A 20,352-nucleotide genomic window follows, 5' to 3' on the forward strand; every position below is an offset into this window, starting at 1 on the left:
TTTTTTACCCCCTGTCCCCTTCCTCCCAATGTTTTCCATCAGTGAGCTGCTTCCCAAGCTTTTTGTATTTTGCATTTTGAGATTTGGTGTTCAGTTGCTTAGGCTGGCCTCCAGTGTGGGGTCTTTCTGCCAGAAGCTTCTGAATGACTAGGATTACAGAGTGTGCCACAGTTCTAGGTCTGTCCTTTTTTTGAGGGGGGGCAGTTTCAACCACTGAACCACATCGTCAGAGTTTTATTTTTATTTATTATTATTATTATTATTTTTATTATTTTGAGACAGGGTCTTTCTACATAAGGCCTCACTAAATTGCAGAGGCTGGCTTTGAACTTGATCTCCTCCTACCTCAGCCTTCAGAACTGCTAGTACTACAGGCTGTGCCAGACCTGTCCTTGTTTTATTATTATTAACCCCAACTGTATGTATTAGGATGGTTTCCTACCCATCTTGACTGAGGGTACTCTTGGTATTACTTTTTAAAAAAATCTTTCTGTCCCCCACCCCTCCCACCCCGTTTTCCTCTACACCATCATCCAAAGTTCCTTCATTCTTCTCTTCCCCCATCACCCCCCCTCATTATATATTGTCATGCACTTATCAGAGAAAATATTCGGCCTTTGGTTTTTTGGGCTTGGCCTATTTCACTTAGCATGATATTTTCCAACTTCATCCATTTACTAGCAAATACTATAATTTTAGTCTTCTTTATGACTGAGTAATATTCCATTGTGTATATATACCACAGTTTCTGTATCCATTCGTCAATTGAAGGACATCTAGGTTAGTTCCACAATCTAGCTATTGTGAATTGAGCTGCTATGAACATTGATGTGGCTGCATCACGTAATATGCTAATTTTAAGTTTTTTGGGTATAAGCTGAGGAATGGGATAGCTGGGTCAAATGGTGGGTCCATTCCAAGCTTTGTGAGGAATCTCCACACTGCTTTCCAGAGTGGCTGTACCAATTTGCAATTCCACCAGCAATGTATGAGTGTGCCTTTTTCCCCACATCCACGCCAACACTTATTGTTGCTTGTGTTCTTGATAATAGCCATTCTAATTGGAGTTAGATGAAATCTTAGGGTGGTTTTAATTTGCATTCTTAATTACTAGGGTTGATGAGCACTTTTTCATATATTTGTTGATCACCTGTATATCTTCTTCTGTGAAGTGTCTGCCCATTTCCTTAGCCCACTTATTGATTGGGTTCTTTGTATTTTGGGTGTAAAGTTTTTTAAGTTCTTTATAAACTTTGGACATGAGCGCTTTGTCTGAAGTGTATGTCTCTGTCTGAAGAGTCTGTAGTCTCTCTTTTCACATTATTTCTTGTTTCCTGTGCTGAGAAAAAACTTTTTAGTTTGAATCTATCCCATTTATTGATTCTTGCTTTTATTTCTTGTGTTTATGGGGGTCTTGTTAAGGAAGTCTGGTCTTAAGCCAATGTGATGGAGATTCAGGTCTACTTTTTCTTCTATTTGGTGAAAGATCTTGAGCCTAATTCCTAGATCCTTGATCTGTTTTGAGTTGAGTTTTGTGCAGGGTGAGAGATAGGGGTTTAATTTCATTTTACTGCATACGGATTTCTAGTTTTCCCAGCACCATTTGTTGAAGAGGCTATCTTTTCTCCATTGTACATTTTTGGCACCTTTGTCTAGTATGAGATAACTTACTTATGTGGGTATGTCTCTGTGTCTTCTATCCTGTACCATTGATCTACCTGTCTGTTTTGGTGCCAATACCGTGCCATTTTTGCTTTGACTATTCCAGGTCTTTTGTTCTTCCAGATGAATTTCATGAATGCTTTTTCTATTTCTATAAGAAATGTCATATGGATTTTAAGCAAAGGTCTTGTAACTTTTTATAGGTGAGTCTCCATTGCAATGTAACAGATGTTCAAAAAATAACACTAGAGTTGAATAAAAATAGAACTGATCAAAAAACCATTAACCTAGGTATGTAGGATCCAAATTGTGAGCCTGAAAAATACTTTAAAAATATTTTAAGAAAATAAATTTCTTAAAATTTAAGAAATGTTGATGGACCTTTATTTAATTTATTTATTTATATGTGGTTCTGAGAATCAAACCCAGTGCCTCGCACATGCTAGGCAAATGCTTTACCACTGTGGCACAATCCCAGCCCTTCAATGTGATCTTGATATAGCTCTTTATGGAGAAGTGGATTTATCTATGCCCTTGAGGAATCCAGGAAATGACAGGGGTGCTAAAGCACCCCTGGCTTCAATCCCTGGTAACCCCCCCCCAAAAAAAAAAATTAAAGAAGGACTGGGGATGTAGCTGAGTGATAAAGCACTGGGTTCAACCCCCAGTACCAAAACACAACAAACAAACAAACAAACAAACAAACAAAAAAACTGGAGATGGCCTGTAAAGCCACAGTTTAACAAAGAAAAGGTTTTAAGTCAATGCCTTCTGCTTTTAGTCATCCTCTATTCGGTGCTGAGAGATGTTCTTTTGAATGGGGATTTCCTTTATAGATAACGATTTCTCTTACAAAAGAATAACCTTTCAGAGTTTCTGTGTATGCAGGTTCTCAAAATAAGCAGCTTGAATTAATGTTAAAGAGATATTCCAGAAAAATCCAGTATCATAAAACCAATTATCAATTGCAAGGTGCTGTGAGACTGAATCGGTTTATATAATGATGAGGACAAAAGTGATAATCTGAACTAGAATGTACCTAATCTTATGCTTATATCAAGTTTGTCAGGCCCATTCCAAGTGCTCAAGGCATTAGGGTTAGGTGGCAAAGCTCCACATACCACTCTAAAGGTTTTATTTATAGGAAGCTGGAAACACATTGGGGTTGGAAGCAGGATTACTCACTGGGCAATTATGCAGTTATTATTCAAGATGGCTGCAGGCAGGTCAAGGTGAATTCCTATGAGAGGCACCATTTTAGAGTGGCATATTCTGGTCTCAACTGTTATATTTCTGGGTGATATGTTAAGAACCCTAGTCTGCTATCACAGGAGAAAGCCTGAGTCAGAACTGTGCTTTGGGAATTCTTAATACACAGGAATTGTGAAAGATAAAAGGTTGATAATTCAATGTCACTAGGTTTGGTGAGGTTTACTATTGAGCAGTAGTCAGGAATCTTCAATGGGTGTGCTGAGCTTTGGGCCTGTAGGGCAAAGGACCAGACTGCACAGTTGTGCCTCTGTGATAGCTGTGTGGGAAGTGGACTTTCCTCAGTGACATTTCTAATTCTTTCCTCTCCTCTCCCTCAACTCCTTCATCTATTTATTTATTTATCTTTTGTTACTGGGGATTGAACTCCAGGGCCCAAGCATGTTAGTCAAGTGTTCTACCACTAAGCCATATTTTTGAAATTTAAAAAAAAAATTGAGAGAGGATCTCATTAAATTGCCTAGGCTGGCCTTGAACTTGCAATCCTCCTTTCTCAGCCTCCCAGGTAGCAGGGATTACAGGCATGCACCACTACAACCAGCTGATTGAATGTTTTTGAGACTTATTATGACAATCAACTCTTGCTGGGGACTTGATATATACCTGTAATCCCGCTACTTTGTAGGCTAAGGTAGGAGGATCCCAAGTTCAAGACCAGCCTGAACAATTTAGAAAGATCCTGTCTCAAACAAAAAAATAAAAAGGCTGGGAATGTAGATTAGTGGTAGAATGCCCCTGGATTCAGTACTCAGAAGAAAAAAAATCAATCATTCATCCACTCATTCATTCATTCATTTATTCCTTTGTTCATTGAACATGAAATGAGACCCTCTACTGTTATAGAGGGAATTTGAGGAGCTGAAGTGACTGCAGGGATCTGTCTGTGGCAATTGGTCCTCACAATCAGGCAGGAAGGACTTTAAACAAGTTCCACAGGATGACAGGAAGGAGTTTATAGAGAAAGTGAGAGTAAGGGCACACAGCAAGGCACTGGGCGGAGGTCTCTGAGAAAGCAGTGTAGTTCATAGTCCGGATTTTTAAGGGGTTTGGATCCCTCTGTCCTTGTCTTATTCTCTCATACCTTTTCGATTGATAAGTGACTTGTTGCCCTTTGCTTTTTCTTTTGTATTGCCCTCAGTAAACTATTTTGTGAGGGTCATGATGACCTGGTCACAAGACATAGCTGTGACATTGTTTTGAAACAATAATTCCTATGGGGCTATAATTAACTATGACTGGGGGATATTTGACATAACAATTCTCATTTTCCAGATGTTTGTTTTGATAAAATTTCTACTACTCCCAGTCCTGTACTTATGGACTCCCTTTGATGTACATGTTTGATGCCCTCCCTATAAGTTACTTCCCTTTAGTGTCCTCCCCTACCTACACATGACTATCACTATGGAATGACACTTTTCCAAGTGGAGGGGACAAATTGGTCCTTGCCTTCATGAAGCTTATGTAATTAAAAATGTTGAACCAATAATTATCCATATACCAATGTTTTAATGGTTTTAATGATCAGGGTTTTTTTTTTTTTTTTTTTTTGTTAATTTATTTTTATATACATGGGGTCTTGCTATGTTGCCCAGGCTGGTTTTGAACTACTGGGCTCAAGAGATTCTCCCTAACTTAGCCTCCCCATTATTGGGACTCCCCAGGTGTATACCACCATGGCTGGCTCAATGATGAGTTCTTTTTTTTTGGTACCAGGGACTGAACCCAGGGGCACATAACCACTGAGCCACATCCTCAGTCCTTTTCTGTATTTTATTTATTTATTTTTCATTTTTATTTATTTTTATTGTAAACAAATAGGATACATGTTGTTTCTGTTTGTACATGGAGTAACAGCATACCATTTGCATAATCATACTTTTACATAGGATAATGATGTTTGATTCATTCTGTTATTTTTTCCTTCCCCCCACCCCTCCCACCCCTCTTTTCCCTCTATACAGTCCCTCCTTCCTCCATTCTTGCCCTCCTCCCACCCCCCATTATGTGTCATCATTCGCTTATCAGTGAGATCATTTGCCTTTTGGATTTTTGAGATTGGCTTATCTCACTTAGCATGATATTCTCCAGTTTCATCCATTTGCCTGCAAATGCCATAATTTTATTATTCTTTATAGCTGAGTAATATTCCATTGTATATATATATACCACAGTTTCTTCTGGCTGTACTATAGGAATACATAAATTATTACTTTAAATTAATAAGTAAATTTAAATTAATAAGTAAATTAATACTTGAATTCACTGGGAACATGCATTCTTGCTAATACTTTAATAGAAATCTGGTAATGAAACAAGCTTGGTGTATCCTGTTGCTTTGTCTCATTTTAAATTGAGCATTAAGGGAATGCATTATTTTAGTTGTAACTCTGCAAATATGTCTATCCTAGAGGCCTGTTGCCATTTCTGTCTTCAGTGAAATTTTTGTCCCCAAGAAAGGATAACAGATTGAGTTGGTATAGTGTATTCTTGGTTATCAAAAATACTCATGTAGCTTTGGGATTTTGAATTGGTGAATATTCATGATGTGTGGAAAAACATGATACACACTACAATCTCAATCACAAAATGGGATTTTGTGTATGTATATGCACGACCTGGAGGGACACGTCCAACTAAGCTGCTTGTGACTGGATGACGTTGTTCTTTGCTTGTGTTTTTGTTTTTCCTGTAATGCACACATTAACATTTAAAAAAATAAATGCTATTTTAAAAATAAAAAAAATTGGTATTGCGAAGTTGAATATTTCGTATACCCTATATAACAGGAAATCCACTTCGAGGTGATTATTAAAAATAATTTACACATGTGTATCAGGGGACAGGTACAAATTACTCATAACAGTACTTGTTCAATTACGAAAAAAGTCATGTAAACCTGGAAACTGTTCAAAATTCCACGATTGACGATCTTGGTCTTGCGGCCCATTTTCCTCTTCCCAAAGTGAATATGCAGTGGGCCAGCACCACCCCCGCCCGAAGGGGCACACGCAGGCCACAACTGCCCAATCCATGCACAGGACCTGGTGGTGTGTGTTCCGCCGGAATAACCAGAACCCACCACCAGCCAGGGCTGCGAACCTGGGAAGCACCACGCCCCGCCCCACGCGGCGCTCAGCGCGGGCTCCGCCCACTGGAGCTGAGCAGGCGTGGCCAGGGCGCGGGAGGCGGGGCCTGTGCCCGGAGCCCCGGCTGGCGGCGCGGCTTTCCCAGCGTTTGGGTCCGAGAAGCTGCTGCCAGCAAAGGGAGGAGAACTGCGCTCATCCTCTCTGCTAAAGTCTGGGAGGCAGTGCTAACGAGCTCCGCATTCCAGTCGCGGCACACCCAGAAACGTTCCCCGCCTTCCAGGCCTCAGCCTCTCTGGACTACAGCCCCCAGTAGGCTGCGCGGCGCAGCGTGTGACTTGCGCAGTAGCGTCCGCTGTAAAGTGCTATGACAACAGGGCGAGGATGGCACGGAGTTAGGCTGGAGCGGGGAGGTGTCCCTTCCGCCGGCCAGCGGTTCTCTGCTACATCGCACCACCGCCTCCTGCATCCATTTCCTCCTCTGTGTGAGCAGCGGGACTCGCAGTTGTTCTCACCTGCCTGGTTTCCCCCAAGGGATAGGTGTTTCCCCTGATTTGGGGGGCGACCGGGTGCAGGGGAGCTTCTTAGGGGAACCGCTCTAACTCTCTGAAGCTGGTGATGCTGCCTCGCAGGGCACTCTCTTATCCCGAAACGTACAAGTTGGAGCAGGAGAACAAGAGGGAGTAGTAAAATTAAGGGCTGCTCTTCTCTGTATCCTCATTGTTGCTTGTGCTTCATCACTGGGTCCTCGTGAAGGCGTTCTTAGAGGGAAGTTTGCGGATAGAGGGATTGAAGGAGGGCGAGAGTCCACTTGGCATCAGGTAAGAAGTATGTCTGGCATTAAACTTGTGCACGATTGCCTTTTCCATGTTTTATTTTGTCGCTAAGACATCTCGTTACGCCATGTAATGGTTTTAGGAATGTAAGGTGATCCTTTTCTTAGGAAGGATGTAGTTAGAGAAGCAAACAAGAAGCAAAAGTGAGTGAGATCCTGTGAACATCTTTGAGAAAAAAGTGTGTTTTTTTTTAAAGGATGCCATTGAAGGAGTCACGTGGTGCATGAACCATCCTCCTGTGACATTTCAACAGGTCCTGTGAGCAAAGCGTTAAAACAGTTCTCAGCCTGTGACTAAAGGGGGATGCATGTACTAATACCTCCTAATACTTCTTGCAATAGGATTACTGTTTCTCCTTCTCTCTTTACTTTGCAGACCACAGCAGTTTAGATGAACTAAGCTGATTTTATCAGCACCTCTTCCCAATTGAGCTCAGCAACCGACTTCCAGTTTCCTGGAGAAATTTATAGATTTTTTTTTTTTTTTTTTTTTTTTGTATCTTAGTGTTATTTTAACTGGGAAATCATTTCTCTCTCTCACACACACACACACATCTTACGTGTGCACACACATAACACAATTTGGAAGATACTGGAGGGGGAACTATGGGTTATTTCTTTTTTTTTAAAGATAACCTATGATTTATTTTGTAAACTTACATCAAGGTGGGGAGCATGGATATGAGCTGCTCACATGGTGGTGGAGGAGGAGGGAGAGAAAAAGAGACACACACAGAACTATGACTTTTTTTTGGTGGGGGATCCCGGGGATTGAACCAACCGGAACTTGATCACTGAACCATATCCCCATCCCTATTTTGTAGTTTATTTAGAGATAGGATCTCACTGAGTTGCTTAGTGCCTCGCTCTTGCTGACGCCGGCTTTGAACTAGCTATCCTTCTGCCTCAGCCTCCCGCTTTGCTGGGGTTACAGGCGTGTGTCACGGTGCCTGACTACTTTTTCTTATTTTAAAAAAAATTTTTTTTTCGTTGTAGGGGGACACAATACCTTTCTTTTTTTACTTATTTTTATGTGGTGCTGTGCTGAGGATCAAACCCAGTGCCTCATACATACTAGGCAAGCACTCTACCACTGAGTTAACTGCAGCCCTAAAACTATGAGTCTTAACTAAAGTGTGCCAACATTTTCAGAGAGAGATATTGGCTAACTTATTAGCAATATGTAAAGAGAGTAATTGATAAGATTTCTTTTTTTGATGACTGGATTAATTTTTTTAAGCCATACTGGGAGTTGAACTTGGGGCGCTCTACCACTGAGTTAGATCCTTAGGTTTCCTCTTTTTAAAAATTTGAACAGGATCTCATGAGTTGCTGAGTGAACCTGTGATCCTCCTGCCTGAGCTTTCCAAGTATTTGAGATTACAGGCATGTGCCACCTTTTCTGGTTTAGAATGGACTATTATTTAGAAGAATTAAAAAATAAGAGACTTTATTTTGAAAATAACCTCAACTTCTTTGTGAGAGTTTGAGGAATGTGTTACACAATTTGTATAATTGTGCTCCTAAATTACAATTTAGGCTTAAATTTATGATACAACTTCTTGATGGATATACTCAATTGCAGGAAAAAAAATCCAGTACCAGTAATGCACTAATACTACTAATGTAGCAAGTCTTAAAAAATATATATGTAATATGAAGTTATTACAAAACATTTCTGATGATTAATGACATTTTAATTAAAGATTATCATCTGAACATGGTGGATCAAACCTACAATCGCAGCTACTTGGGAGGTTGAAGCAGGGGGATTGTAAATTTGATGTCAGCTTCTTCAATTTAGCAAAAGCTTGTCTCAAAATAAAAAAAAAAAAAAAGGCAGGAGATGTGGCTCAGTGGTGGAGCACCCCTGGATTAAGTCTTCATTACTGATAAATAAATAAATTTGGAAGTCATAATCTAGAGTTTATTATGTAATTTGATGACATCAATTGTATTAATGAATACCATCACTACTCATCTTTTACTTTTCTAAAAAGAATAGAACTCCAAAAATAAACACTTATTTCAAAGTTTTGTAAGTTTTTAATTTTTTGCTTAGTTTAAGTTTTTTAATGTTTTTAACTTTATTGATTTTTAGTTATATATTACATTAGAATACATTTTGACCTAATCACAAAAGCATGGAATATAATTTGCTCTAATTCAGTCCCCAGCACTTCCCCCAACCCCTCCTCCCTTCCCTTGCTCCGCTCCCTCTGCTGATCTTTCTGTAATTTTCTTACAGTTTTTTTTCTTTTTTTTAATTTAGTGTCTTGTAGATATACTTGATGTTAAGGCTCACTGTGGTATATTCATGTACATACACAGGAAAGTTTGATCAGATTCATTCCACTTTTCTTCCCCTTTCCGGTTCCTCCTTCCTTCCTGTCAATCCCACTCATCTACTCTACTAATTTTTTCTCTGTATTGATGGAATTCCCTCTCTCTCTCTTTCCCCCACGTTATTTTGGATTAGCTTCCACATTCAGAGAAAACATTTGACCTTTGACTTTTTGGGACTGGCTTATTCACTTAGCATGATAATCTCCAGTTCCATCCATTTATTGGCAAATTCCATGATTTCATTTTTTTTATGGCTGAGTAATACTCCCTTGTGTGTGTATGTATATATATATATATATATATATATATATATATATATATATATATATATATACCACTTTTTTTTAATCCACTCATCTGTTGAAGGGTACCTGGGTTGGTTCCATAGCTTAGCTGTTGTGAATTGCACTGCAATAAACATTGATGTAGCTGCATCCCTGTAGCATGTTGATTTTAAATCTTTTGGAGTGGGATAGCTGGGTCATTTGGTGGTTCCATTTCTAGTTTTTGAAGAATCTCCATACTGCTTTCCAGAGTGGTTGCACTAATTTGCAGTCCCACCAATAATGAGTGTACCTTTTCCCCCACATTCTCAACATTTGTTATTATTTTTATTCTTTTTTTTTTATTGTAAACAAATGGGATACATGTTGTTTCTGTTTGTACATGGCGTAAAGGCATACCATTTGTGTAATCATAAATTTACATAGGATAATGTTGTTTGATTCATTCTGTTATTTTTTCCCTTCCCCCCACCCCTCCCACCCTTTTCCCTCTATACAGTGCTTCCTTCCTCCATACTTGCCCCCCTCCCTAACCCTAACCCTAACCCTATCATTAACCCTAACCCTTCCCTCCCCCCATTATGAGTCATCATCCACTTATTAGCGATATCATTCGTCCTTTGGCTTTTTGAGATTGGCTTATCTCACTTAGCATGATATTCTCCAATTTCATCCATTTGCCTGCAAATGCCATAATTTTATCATTCTTTGTGGCTGAGTAATATTCCATTGTATATATATACCACAGTTTCTTTATCCACTCATCAATTGAAGGACATCTAGGTTGGTTCCACAGTCTGGCTATTGTGAATTGAGCAGCTGAGAACATTGATGTGGCTGTATCTCTGTAGTATGCTGATTTTAAGTCCTTTGGGTATAGGCCAAGGAGTGGGATAGCTGGGTCAAATGGTGGTTCCATTCCAAGTTTTCTAAGGAATTTCCACACTGCTTTCCAGAGTGGCTGCACTAATTTGCAGCCCCACCAGCAATGTATGAGTGTACCTTTCTCCCCACATCCTCGCCAACACCTATCGTTGCTTGTATTCTTGATAATCGCCATTCTAATTGGGGTGAGATGGAATTTTAGTGTAGTTTTGATTTGCATTTCTCTTATTACTAGAGTTGTTGAACATTTTTTCATATGTTTGTTGATTGCTTGTAGATCTTCTGTGAAGTGTCTATTCATTTCCTGAGCCCATTTGTCGACTGGATTATTTGTATTCTTGGAGTAGAGTTTTTTGAGTTCTTTAGAGATTCTGGAGATTAGTGCTCTATCTGAAGTATGATTGGCAAAGATATTCTCCCACTCTGTAGGCTCTTTCTTCGCATTGCTGATAGTTTCCTTTGCTGAGAGAAAGCTTTTTAGTTTGAATCTATCCCAGTTATTGATTCTTGCTTTTATTTTTTGTGCTATGGGAGTCCTATTAAGGAAGTCTGGTCCTAAGCCGACATGTTGCAGATCTGGACCTACTTTTTCTTCTATAATCTGCAGGGTCTCTGGTCTGATTCCGAGGTCCTTAATCCATTTTGAGTTTAGTTTCGTGCATGGTGAGAGATATGGGTTTAGTTTCATTCTGTTGCATATGGATTTCCAATTCTCCCAGCACCATTTGTTGAAGAGGCTATCTTTTCTCCATTGCATATTTTTGGCACCTTTGTCTAGTATGGGAAAATTGTATTTATTTGGGTTTGTGTCCGTGTCCTCTATTCTGTACCATTGATCTACCTTTCTATTTTGGTACCAATACCATGCCGTTTTTGTTACTATTGCTTTGTAGTAGAGTTGAAGATCTGGTATTGCAATACCCCCTGTTTCACTCTTCCTGCTAAGGATTGCTTTAGCTATTCTGGGTTTCTTATTCTTCCAGATGATTTCATAATTACTTGCTCTATTTCTGTAAGGTACGTCATTGGGATTTTAATTGAAATTGCATTGAATTTGTATAGCACTTTAGGTAGTATGGCCATTTTGACAATATTAATTCTTCCTATCCAAGAACATGGAAGATCTTTCCATCTTCTAAGGTTTTCTTTAATTTCTTTCTTTAGTATTCTGTAGTTCTCATTGTAGAGGTCTTTCACCTCTTTTGTGAGATTGATTCCCAAATATTTTATTTTTTTCGAGGCTATTGTGAATGGGGTAGTTTTCCTAATTTCTCTTTCTGAAGATTCATCACTTATGTATAAAAATGCATTGGATTTATGAGCATTGATCTTGTAACCTGCTACTTTACTGAATTCACTTATGAGTTCTAAGAGTTTTCTGGTGGAATTTCCAGGTTCCTCTAAATATATAATCATGTCATCAGCGAACAGGGATAGTTTGAGTTCTTCTTTTCCAATTCGTATCCCTTTAATTTCTTTGGTTTGTCTAATTGCTCTGGCTAGAGTCTCAAGAACGATGTTGAATAGAAGTGGTGAAAGATGGCATCCCTGCCTCGTTCCAGTTTTTAGGGGGAATGCTTTCAATTTTTCACCATTTAGAATGATATTAGCCATGGGCTTAGCATAAATGGCCTTTACAATGTTAAGGAATGTTCCCACTATCCCTGTTTTTTCTAGTGTTTTGAGCATGAAGGGGTGCTGTATTTTATCAAATGCTTTTTCTGCATCTAGTGAAATAATCATGTGATTCTTGACTTTAAGTCTATTGATATGGTGAATGACATTTATTGATTTCCGGATGTTGAACCAACCTTTCATCCCTGGGATGAAACCCACTTGATCATGGTGCACTATCTTTTTAATATGTTTTTGTATGCAATTTGCTAAAATTTTGTTGAGAATTTTTGCGTCGATGTTCATTAAGGATATTGGTCTGAAATTTTCTTTCCTTGATGAGTCTCTGTCTGGTTTAGGTATCAGTATGATATTGGCTTCATACAATGAGTTTGGGAGGGTTCCCTCCTCTTCTATTTCATGGAATACTATGAGAAGTATTGGAATGAGCTCTTCTTTAAAGGTTTTGTAGAACTTGGCTAAGAACCCATCTGCTCCTGGACTTTTCTTTGTTGGTAGGCTTTTGATGACTTCTTCTGTTTCATTACTTGAAATTGGTCTATTTAAATTGTGTATGTCCTCCTCGTTCAGTTTAGGCAATTCATATGTCTCTAGAAACCTGTTGATGTCTTTGAAATTTTCTATTTTGTTGGAGTATAGATTTTCAAAATAGCTTCTAATTATGTTTTGTATTTCAATCTTGTCTGTTGTGATATTTCCTTGTTCATTCCGAATTTTAGTGATTTGGGTTTTCTCTCGTCTTCTCTTTGTTAGTGTGGCTAAAGGTTTATTAATTTTGTTTATTTTTTCGAAGAACCAACTATTTATTTTGTCAATTTTTTGTATTGTTTCTTTTGTTTCAATTTCATTGATTTCAGCTCTGAGTTTAACTACTGCCTGTCTTCTACTACTTTTGGTGCTGGTCTGTTCTTCTTTTTCTAGGGCTTTGAGCTGTAGTGTTAGGTCGTTTATTTGTTGAGTTTTACTTCTTTTATTAAATGCGCTCCATGAAATAAATTTCCCTCTAAGTACTGCTTTCATAGTGTCCCAAAGATTTTGATATGATGTTTCTTTGTTCTCATTTACCTCTAAGAATTTTTTAATTTCCTTCCTAATATCTTCTGTTATCCATTCATCATATAATAGCATATTGTTTAATCTCCAGATGTTGGAATAGTTTCTGTGTTTTACTCTTTCATTTATTTCTAACTTCAATCCATTATGATCTGATAGAATACATGGTAGTGTCTCTATCTTCTTGTATTTGCTAACATTAGCTTTGTGGCATAATATATGGTCTATTTTAGAGAAGGATCCATGTGCTGCTGAGAAGAAAGTGTATTTGCTCTTGGTTGGATGGTATATTCTATAAATGTCCGTTAAGTCTAAATTATTGATTGTGTTATTGAGATCTATGGTTTCTTTGTTCAATTTTTGTCTGGAAGATATGTCCAGTGGTGAGAGAGGCGTGTTAAAATCACCTAGTATTATTGTGTTATGGTCTATTTGGTTTCTGAAATTGAGAAGGATTTGTTTGACATACATGGATGAGCCACTGTTTGGGGCATAGATGTTTATGATTGTTATATCTTGCTGATTTATGCTTCCCTTAAGCAGTATGAAATGACCTTCTTTATCCCTTCTGACTAACTTTGGCTTGAAGTCCACATTATCTGAAATGAGGATGGATACTCCAGCTTTTTTGCTGAGTCCATGTGCATGGTATGTTTTTCTCCATCCTTTGACTTTTAGTCTATGGGTATCTTTTTCTATGAGGTGAGTCTGTTGTAGGCAACATATTGTTGGATCTTTCTTTTTAATCCAATCTGCCAGTCTATGTCTTTTGATTGATGAGTTCAGGCCATTAACATTCAGGGTTATTATTGAGATATGATTTGGTTTCCTGGTCATTTGGTTCATTTTTTAAATTTTATTTATTTATTTATTTGACACAACTTGGTTCCTCCTTTATTTGACAATTCCTTTAGGATAATTCCTCCCTTTGCTGATTTGCTTCTTTGTTTTTCATTTCTTCTTCATGGAATATTTTGCTGAGAATGTTCTGTAATGCTGGCTTTCTTTTTGTAAATTCTTTTAGCTTTTGTTTATCATGGAAGGATTTTATTTCATCGTCAAATTTGAAGGTAAGTTTTGCTGGGTATAAGATTCTTGGTTGGCATCTATTTTCTTTCAGGGCTTGAAAAATGTTGTTCCAGGCCCTTCTAGCTTTTAGGGTCTGGATTGAAAAATCTGCTGATATCCGTATTGGTTTCCCCCTGAATGTAATTTGGTTCTCTGCTCTCACAAGCCTTTAAAATTCTGTCTTTATTTTGTATGTTAGGTATTTTCATTATAATTTGCCTTGTTGTGGGTCTGTTGTAATTTTGTGTATTTGGAGTCCTACAAACCTCTTGAACTTGATTTTCCATTTCATTCTTCAGATTTGGGAAATTTTCTGATATTATTTCATTGAATAGATTGTTCATTCCTTTGCTTTGTTTCTCTAGGCCTTCCTCAATCCCAATAATTCTTAAATTTGGCCTTTTCATGATATCCCATAGTTCTTGTAGATTCTGTTCATGTTTTCTTACTATCTTCTCTGTTTGTTCAACTTTGTTTTCAAGGTTAAATATTTTGTCTTCAATGTCTGAGGTTCTGTCTTCCAGGTGTTCTATCCTACTGGATATGCTTTCTATGGAGTTCTTAATTTGGTTTATTGTTTCCTTCATGTCAAGGATTTCTGTTTGGTTTTTTTTCAATATCTCTAACTCTTTATTGAAATGATCTTTTGCTTCCTGTATTTGCTCTTTTAATTGTCGATTGGTGCGATCAATCAATGCTTGCATTTGCTCTTTCATCTCATCATTCAGTGCGTGCATTTGCTCTTTCATCTCATCATTTGCTTCCCTGATCATTTTAATTATGTACATTCTGAACTCCTTTTCTGTCATTTCCTCTGCCATGCTGTCATTGGGTTTTATTGATGTAACATCTAGATTTGTTTGCGGCATTTTCTTTCCTTGTTTTCTCATATTGTTCAGGTATCAGTGGACCGCAGAGATATTGCAGATTTCCTCTATTGACTTACAGTGTCCCAGAAGATTTCTATATATATCCCCTCTTAGCCTTCAGTAGGCTGAAGTCTTGGAGGAAGTTGATAATGCGGTGCTCCACAAGGAAGCTGCCTCTCTAGGAGTGGTGGCCTTCAGGTGGGGTATATTCCCTGCTAGTGGGCAGAGGTGCCTCCACTTGTTGACCAATGGTCATCCAAAGGGGAACTAGGCTGCGGGCTAAGGCAAGGCCTGTTTGGGCCTGTGTCTCTGGTTTTACCATCCTTGTGGGGAAACCTCACCTGGCAGGGAAGACTCACCCGGTGGGGAGGTCTCGCTGGTCAGTTCCCCTCCTAGAGGTTCCCCTCAATTTACAGCTACCGCCTGGGCTGGGCTGCCTTCCTCTGCAAAGTTCCCAGGGGCCCGGCCCTACCTCGTGGGCCCTGGAGCCTCACCCTTCGCAGACGAGTCTCCTTAGGCTGCGTCTCCTCAGAGAATCTGTCCGCAGTCCTGGAACCTTTGCTCCGCCCCTAAGCGTGTCTCTGTGCGGCTCTTCCACCAAGAAGCTTCCTAGATCCTGGGACCCTGCTCTGCACCTAATCGCCTGGCTATGCGGCCCCTCCTCTGAGCAGCCACCTGGGGCCCCGTACAAACGCTCTGAGTACCAGAGACCCGCCGCACGCCTCTTCCTCCAGACAGCCGCCCGGTGTTCTGGTGCGGTCACTAGGAGTCCAAGCAACTCACTGCGTGCCTCCTCCTCCCACCAACCGCCCGTAGCCCTGGGCAATCACTCCGAGTCAAAGTGACCCGCCCCGTTCCTCCTCCTCCTCCAGGTAACCCCCCGGGTGTTCAGGAGCGGTTGCTCTGAGTGGCTCTGAATCCACGTGACCAGCTGCTCGCCTCCTCTTGGCGACTGCCCGGAGCTCTGGTGCGGCCACTCGAGACCAAGCGACCTACCACGCTTCTCCAGGCAGCCCCCCTGTGTTCAGGAGTGGTCGCTTTGAGTCCAAACAACTCACCAATCGCCTCCTCCTCTGAGCAGCCGCCTGGAGCTCTAATGCAGTCACTGCGAGTCCAAGCGACCCACCGCGCTCCTCCTCCTCCTCCTCCTACTCCTCAGGGCAGGCCCTGGTGTTAAGAAGTGGTCTGAGTCCAAACAGCTCGCTGCGCAGCTCCTCCTCTGGCAACCGCCTGTAGCTCTGGTGCAGTCACTCCGAGTCCAAGCGGCCACGCTCCTCCTCCTCCTCCTCCTCAGGGCAGGCCCCGGTGTTCAAAAGCAGTCGCTCAGAGTCCAAACAGCTCACCGCGCAGCTCCTCCTCTGGCAACCGCCTGTAGCTCTGGTGCAGTCACTCCGAATCCAAGCGGCCATGCTCCTCCTCCTCCTCCTCAGGGCAGGCCCCGATGTTCTGAGTCCACACAGCTCTCCTCGCCGCTCCTCCCCTGGGCAGCCATCGGAGCCCCAGTGGTTGCTCCGAGTCCCAGCGCTGTGCTGAGTGGCCTCCTCTACGACGCTCCCAGTTGTCCGAGTTCACTGCTCTAGCGGGGGGAGGGGCGTCTCGCCGGCAGCTCTACTTCACAAAGTTCCCTGCGTTCCGGGACTACCGCCCCATCCGGGACGCCTCCCCTATGGGAGCGACTCACCCGGCTGCTTTGAGTTGGTCCCAAGTCTCTCAATTTCGCCTCTTTTGAATCCTGAGTCCTCGAGCAACATGAAATGCAGCCACCCTCTAGGCCGCCATCTTGAAACTCCCCTATTTTTATTCTTGATAATTATCATTCTGACTGGAGTGAGTTAAAATCTCAATGAAGTTTTGATTTGCATTTCCCTAACAGCTAGAGATGTTGAACATTTTTTCATGTATCTGTTAACCATTTGTATTTTTTTTTTTGAGAAGTACTTGTTTAATTCCTTTGCCAATTTGTTGATTGGTTTTTTTTTTTTGGCGTTAAGTTTTTGTATATTTTGGATATTAATGCCCTATCTGAGGAGCAGGTGTCAAGATCTTTCATTCTGTAGGCTCTTCGCTCTCTTAATTGTTTCCTTTGCTGTGCAGAAGCTTTTTAATTTGATGCAATCCCACTTAGACTGATTTTTTTTTTTTGTACTGGGGATTAAACTCAGGGGCTTTCAACCACTGAGCCACATTCCAAACCTTTTTTTTTTTCTTTCAAAGTTTTTTTGGTTGTTGATGGACCTTTATTTTATTCATTTATTTGTATGCAGTGCTGAGGATTGAACCCAGTGCCTCACACATGCCAGGCAAGCGCTCTACCACTGAAACAAGGTCTGGCTAAATTGCTGAGACTGACTTTGAACTTGTGACTCTCCTGCCTCAGCCTCCCAAATTGCTGGGATTATAGGTGTGCATAACCACACCTGACCCAGTATTGACTTTTTATTTTATTCTTGAACTTTAGGAGTCTTGTTGAGGAAGTCAGTTCCTGTGCTGACATGCTGGAGTGTTGGGTGTCATTTTCTTCTAGCAGTTGCAGTTTCTGCTCTAATTCCTAAGTCTTTGATTTACTTTTAGTTGACTTTAGTGCAGGGTGAGAGATCGGGTTCAAATTTTGTTCTTCTACACGTGGACTTCCAGATTTCCCAGCACCATTTGTTAAAAAGGCTAGCTCTTCTCCAACTAATCTTTATAGGTGCTCCATTAATGGGACAATGGGATGTAGTGGGTTAAGGGAGATTCTGTCTCAGAATAGAGTAAGTATTTTAAAAAGGACTGCAGAGCCAGGCTTGGTCCATGTATATAATCCCAGCATTGGGCTCTGTCTCAAAATAAAAGGTGGTAGAGATGTAGCTCAGTGGTACAGCATCCCTGCATTCATTACTTAGTACAAAAAAAAAAAAAAAAAAAGAGGAAAAAAAAAGAAAGTCTGTGGAGTTAGCTAACCGCTACAGTGCTGACCTTGCTTGTATGAGGCCCAGCAGTCAATATCTCTAGTATTGAAACAGTATAAAACACAATGTTCCTCCCATACCCTGCCAAAGATTACTACTGGGGGCTATTGATATACCTTAGTGGTAGAACTGTTTCTTATGCACAAGTCCCTGGGTTAAGTACTCTACAGCACAGAGAAAGATTGCTATTAGCCTTTGGGTGTCTCATTTAAATTCTTGAAATATAAAATATAAAAAGAGCTGGGATGTGACTTAGTGGTCAAGTGCCCCTGGGTTCAGTCCCTGGTACCAAAAAACAAAAAACAACAACAAAAAATCAGTGTGGAACTTGAAATTGTTATTTGTACTTTTGTTTTTCTCATAACATATTACCACTACCATCACCCCCATTATTACTGTTGTTACTTCTGCTACATTACTATTGGCATTTATCTGATATTTATTGAGTGCTTGTTATGGATCGGGCCTTGGCTAAAAGAATACATGTGTTAGGCTGTTTCATTTCTTTTTTCCCCCCTTTTTTAAGGTGCTGGGGATTGAATGCAGGAGTGCTATACCTCAGAGCTAAATCCCCAGTCCTTTTTACTTTATTTTTGAGATTGAGTCTCACTAAGTTGCTGAGGCTGACCTGGAACTTGCTGTTCTTCTGCCTTAACCTCTTGAGGTGCTAGGATAACAGGGGTTTGTCATCATGTCTGGCTTCATTTGATTTGATTTCACTTTATTTTTTGTGTACTGGGTATTAAACCCAAGGATATTTTCACTGAACCATAGCCCTAGCCCTTTTTATTTTTTAATTTGAGCGAGTCTCATTATGTTGCCAGGGCAGGATTGCAAGATCTTGAACTTCCAATGCTCCTGCTTTAGCCTCCCATTTTGTTGGGATTGCAGGTGTGTGCCTCCCTTCCTGGCGAGGCTATTTTATTCTCCCACTACCCAAACAGTTTGGAGACTAGAGGATGAGGGACTTGCCTTGAAATTATATAGCTGGAATATGGGGTGAAGAAGTAAATCCAGGTCTGACTTCAGTTCCTGTGTCTTTTTTTATTTTTTTTTAATTTTTGTTTTTAGTTGTAGATGGACACAACACCTTGATTTTTATTTATTTATGTGCTGCTGAGGATTGAACCTAGTGCCTCACACATGCGAGAAAAGCACTGTACCACTGCGTTACAACCCCAGTCCCAGTTCCTGTGTCTTTTGAATCTTCTTTTTCTTCTTTTATTTTTTGGTACCAGGGACTGAACCCAGGGACACTTAACCAATGAACTACATCCTTAGCTAAGTTGCTTAGAGCCTTGCTAAGTCGTTGAGGCAGGCCTTGAACTTGGGATCCTCCTGCCTTAACCTCCCAAGTAGCTGGGATTATAGGTGTGTGCCACCACTCCCAGCTTTCAAGTCTTCTTGAAGACCCCAACACTGGGTCCTTGAAATATTTTCTTTGAAAAGCAATATTTTTCTAACTTTACATGCATTTGTCATCTGTGCTGGAGTGGAAAATCTGATTCCTACTTTTTGAAATACGATGTGGCACTAGCATAACCTGGAGAAAGCAAAGTTCCAAAATTGAATAATAGCTTCAGAGTCTTGGCCTCCTAATTCCAGAATCTGCTTTCAGATCCACATATTCCTCCCACAATGTAATTTGGGGTTATTATTGCCACTGCCATTCTTCTATTCTCCTTCTATATCGTAGGACTATGTCAATGAGATATTAAAATTATCCATCTCTTAAATGTAACCTAAATTTAAGTGAACTTGGTGTAGAAAGTAACATGTGGATAAATAAATAAATAGTAAAAACCGAATGGAAAATGTCATGTGATATGTATTGAGGAGACTTTCTAGAGTTTAGGGGATAAAGTATCTCCTATTTATTTTTATAAGAACTTAGAAGCTTATCTTTTGTGCCTATTTATAGGTCTGTACCTGTTAACTTCAAATTATTATTTTCTAATAATTCTTTTTTTTTTTTTTTTTTTTGTGGTGCTGGGGATTGAACCCAAGGTCTTATGCATGCAAAGCAATCACTCTACGGAGCTGTATATCTCCAACCCCTGAAAAGTGAAAGTTTTTACTCTTTATTTATAACCCTTTTTGCCTCCTCTACTGGCTGGCCAGAAGCAACTACTAATACTTTCTGTTTTATGAATTTGCCTATTCTGGGTATTTCATATAACTGGAATCATGTAATAAGTGGTCTTTTAGTGACTGACTTCTTTTAATTAGCATATTGCTTTGTTTTGTTGTTACTAGCCATTGAATGCAGAATCGCTTTGCCCTGAGCTACATCCCCAATCCTTTTTAAAATTTTTTATTTTGAGACAGGGTCTCCTTCAGTTGCTGAGGCTGGATTGAAACTTGTGATCCTTCTGCCTCAGTCTTCTGAGTCACTGGGATGACAGTGCACCA

The 20,352-nt window shown here is 40.1% G+C and overlaps 1 protein-coding gene across 6 annotated transcripts in view; it reads left to right on the forward strand.

Moving 5' to 3' along the window:
* The first annotated feature begins 6,121 nt into the window (after window positions 1-6,121).
* BBS9 (Bardet-Biedl syndrome 9) overlaps window positions 6,122-20,352 on the forward strand; it is a 457,168-nt gene continuing 442,937 nt past the window's right edge. For all 6 annotated transcript variants that reach the window (XM_079152332.1, XM_079152331.1, XM_079152335.1 and 3 more), the window contains exon 1: window positions 6,122-6,838. The gene's annotated coding sequence lies outside the window, so the exon portion shown is untranslated. The remainder of the gene's footprint in view (window positions 6,839-20,352) is intronic.

The sequence above is a fragment of the Sciurus vulgaris genome, assembly GCF_902686455.1.
Source record: "Sciurus vulgaris genome assembly, chromosome: 8".
Lineage (NCBI taxonomy): Eukaryota > Metazoa > Chordata > Mammalia > Rodentia > Sciuridae > Sciurus > Sciurus vulgaris.